The sequence below is a fragment of the Chrysochloris asiatica genome, unplaced genomic scaffold (genome assembly GCF_000296735.1).
Source record: "Chrysochloris asiatica unplaced genomic scaffold, ChrAsi1.0 scaffold00097, whole genome shotgun sequence".
NCBI classification, from domain to species: domain Eukaryota; kingdom Metazoa; phylum Chordata; class Mammalia; order Afrosoricida; family Chrysochloridae; genus Chrysochloris; species Chrysochloris asiatica.
Window position 1 is genome coordinate 3,627,417 of NW_006408615.1, and position 4,499 is coordinate 3,631,915.

A 4,499-nucleotide genomic window follows, 5' to 3' on the forward strand; every position below is an offset into this window, starting at 1 on the left:
AGGAAATTTTATCACTGCACTAACTTGTAGGTCTGAATTGAGAACTTCTAGAAAAAACACAACCAGTATGCTCCTTAAAAGCAAGAATGGTGAGACTTCAGTTCACGTACTTGGGACATGTCATCAGGAAAGATCAGTTGCTGAAAAAGAGCTTCATGGTTGGTAAAGTAGGAAGTCAAGAAAAACAAGAGAACCCCTCTGTGAGATGGACTGACCCAATAGCCACATCAATGGATTCAAACATACCAACAACCGTGAAGATTACACTGGACTGAGCATCGGTTTGGGTTTGTCCTATTATGCATAAGGTCCCCATGAGTTAGAGATAAGTCAACAGCAACTCCAGGGCAATAACAACTAAGGTGCTCTGGTGGCATAGTGGATTGTGCATTGAGCTACTAATTGGAAGAGGAGCAGCTCGAGCCCAGAAACTGCTCTGTGGGAGAAAGAGGAGGCTTCTGTCCCCCTAAAAAATGTATAGCCTCAGAAACACTACACAAGGCCACTATGTATAGGAACGCCACCAGCAGCAACTAACAAGTAGAGACATTACGTATGAGTTTAATTTATATCACTTCAAATCTATTTTCTTGGTACAAGAGAGAAATGGCAGAATTTAAAATACCATGTTTGATTTTTTTTTTTTCCTGCTTCTTCACTCCATGACTAAGCAAGGCACTGAAGATAAAACGCTGCCGTGTTTTCCATTCACATCCCTACCTCACCAGATGATTCACATGTTGACTATGTGGATCGAAATGCAAAATGGCTCTGAAATGCAAGTCAAGGCTTCATTTAGTTCTCAACCAAAGAAATATACCAACAGCTACAAAAATGTGGTCTCTCAGAGAGACCACCTATGTTTATGGGAGACTTCAGGTATAATCAAAGGAAAATTGCCTTATCCAGGGCTTTGACCATCACAAGAGAATTTAAATCCCAGATAAGAACCTCTTTAACCCACACAAGGTTGATGTTCTGTTCACCAGGAATTGCTGAGTCTGCCAAGGTAACAAAATAATGACAAACGTATATCCGACAATGTGCGGATACTGTTTCAGTTTTGTTTTGCATAAAGGTGCTATGAGTTGGAGAAAGCTCAATGACAAGTAACAATAACAGCATGCCCAGTGAGATCTTGTCCTCAAAGAGCTTACTCTTTTCCATAAAGAAATACATCTTCAAACTGGAAGCCAAATGATCTGTAGATGATTCCCTTCCTTCTTTCATCCATTCATCCAGAAAACACTATTGAACACTGTGTGCCATGTTCCATTCTAAGTCCTGAACCAGAGGGATGAACCGAACACACATTCAGGAGTAGAGGCTGTCATACGTGTGAACGGTGGCCAAACCACTGCTCAGCCCACTGATCAGAGCCCTAAGTCAGAGTTCCACTTTGCAACACTCTTGTAGAGCCGGCTGAGCTGCAGAATTGGAAATAGTGCTCCCAGTCCTGGATGCAGTGAGCCCTGGCGGTACAGAGGTTAAATGCTAGGCTAGGGCCTCGAAGGTCAGCAGTTTGAACCTACCAGCCACTCTTCAGGAGAAAGATGTGGCTGTCTGCTTCCGTAAAGATTTACAGCCTTGGAAACCCTATGGGGCCATTCTAGCCTGCTCTATAAGGTCTCTAGGAGCCTCAATGAACTTGATGGCAATGGCTTGGATCTTGGATGCCATGTATATGCTACACTTTTAGAAGAACAATCTGGCTCTGAGATGACCATTTGCAATGCGGGCCATCAAGGTATTTTTTGGAGTCTGTCCCTACAGACATGGTGTTTCCAACTCTGCACGTTTGTGTGAAAGTGAAGGAGCAGCTTGCCACTCCATGTTTATTCATGCTCTCTACTCAATTAGCTCAGAAACAGCTGGAGGCCCAAGTTCAGAAGTAAAACTCAACCCAGGAGTCTTTTAAAAACTCCCTCTCCCAGTGGGAGCTCTTCTGGAAACAAAAGCAAACCCATTTAACTTATTATTGAAATTGATTATCCGTTCTCCAAGATGCTCCAGTTTCGTTTGCCTAGAAGAAGACATATGACTGATGATGCCAATGGGAAAATGGGCCAGAACCAGGCAGGGACTCAGCCCAGCAGGAGAGCTCCCACAGAGTGACTCATAGCCCCCGTTTCACATTGAATGGAAGGCTGGGGGAGGGGTGGTGATCAGAGCATGATGTGGGTGACTCTAAATAGCCCTCCCTATTGGTGCTACCATTCCATTGGTACAAGAACTTCCAGACAATGCTTAGAATAATGGCACTGTGCTGGCAGAAAGAGGTCAGGCAGCTCTCAACTGCACTGACTTGGCAGAGGATTGGGGCTCCGGGCATCTTGATCAAGCAAGGATGAGAGGGTGCATGGTGTGAGGGTGTTTGACCAGGTTAATGAGCTATCGGGTGACACATCTAAGGAAACGGGCATGAGGGGCAGGGAGATGCTTGGGAAAATAAATATATTGGGGTTTTCCATAAGAGATGATGTGACTTCCACCCCCAGATCACAGAGGACCCAGATATCCTATGGTTGATGAGACAGGACTTCAAAATGTCAAGTCAGAAATGGCGAAGCCCAACATGTGAGTTCTGCTCTGAGGATGCTGAACTGGGGAAGTGAAAAGTTCTAAGCATATTATAAGCATCTCATTAAAATGGTCTTTTTCTATAGGATTCAAGCCAAAAAATGGTTATGGCCCTACTCCCAGTTTAGTAGAATGTTCTAAACAGACCCAAACGCATTGCCCTCAAGTCCATTCCAACTCATGCTGTTGGTTCCAACCAACAAAACACTACCTGGTCCTAAGCCATCTCACAATTGATATTATGCTTGAGTCCATCGCTGCTGCCACTGCATCAACCTGTATCATTGCGGGGTTTCCTCCTTTCACTGACCCTCCACTCTACCAAGCATAATGTCCTTCTCCAGGGACTGCTCCCTCCTGATAACATGTACAAAATATGAGAGATGAAGTCTTGCTATCCTATCTTCTAAGGAGCATTCTGGCTGCACTTCTTTCAAGACTGATGTTTGTTCTTCTAGCAGTCATTGGTATTTTTTAAATTCTTCTTCATCCACCATTATTCAGATGCATCGATTCTTCTACAGTCTTCCTTACTCATTGCTCAACTTTCACTTGCATATGAGGTTATTGAAAATACCATGGCTTGGGATATATATAGGGTATCCAAGACAATAAATTCTCATGGGAACAGACAGCCTCATCTTTCTCTCTCAGAGGGACTGGTAAGTTTGAACTGCCAACTTGCAGTTAGCAATCCAGTGCTTACCCCATGATGCCACCAGGAGTTCTTTTTCTAAACAGATTTCTGCTCAAAACATCCCACCCAGCAAAAGAATGGAACCCTACTTTGTGGTAGCAGTCAGTCTGGGAACCGTAGTGAGGGGATAGAATCCCATCCCAACAGGTTGATGACATATGAAGGATAAACTATGGTCAGGGCCGTGATCCACAAGCCCAAATATCAAATTCAGTGCTGTGAAGTCAATTCCAACTCATAGTGACTCTATGGAACAGAGTAGAACTGTTCCTTAGTGGTTCCAAGACTGAAACTCTTTATGGGAGCAGACAGTCTCTTCTTTCTCCAACAGAACAGCTAATGGTTCAAACCACCAACCTTTTGGCTAGCATAGCAACCCAAAACGTACCCCACTGTGCCACCAGGGTCCCAAAGGAGCCTAAATAAGTAAAATCAAACTAAATCTACTGCCACTAAGTTGAATCTGACCCACAGTGACGCTGTGGGACAGATGAGAAGGGCTCCCTAGGGTTTCTAAGACTGTAAACTTCTTTTTTCTTGTAGAGGTGTTGTTGTTATGTGCCGTGGAATAAGTTCCGACTCACAGAGACCTGTACGGGGTTTCTGAGGCTGTAAATCTTTACGGGAGCAGAAAGCCTCATCTTTCTCCCGCGGAACAGCTGGTAGTTTCCAACTGTTGATCTTGAGGTTAACAGCCTGATTTGTAACCACTACACTACCAGAGCTCCTAAGAGGTGTTGTAGTTTCCTATATATTTTACCCCATTTTGTGTAGCCACTGCTCAAGTTGCCCATCCCTGTCTACCCTGTGTATTGAGGGGGTGAGAATGATCCTTGCTGTAAAGATTTGCTCCCTCTTTTGAGCTACTGCATCCATAGGTGTAGGTCAAGTTCATCAAATTGTATCAAGTTACTCTTTTTTTCCTCTTCTTTCTTTTTCTGGTTGAGCTCTGATCATCCAGTCACTGAAACCAGGTCAAGTGGGTATTATCTGCAAGTGTGGGTGTTCTTATGCATATGTCCTCTCTTCTTATCAGCTGAATGCTTCACTCTCCACTTCAGTCCTCTGTGGCTATGTCATTGACTCTAGGCCCTGGAGTCCACAGGTCTCACCATACTTCTGGCTAACCAGGTCTCCACCCGGGTTCACATGAGTCTATTGAACATGGTTGGACATACCTCTCAACTTCATTGCTGTTTTTCCCTCACTTCCCCTTATCGGT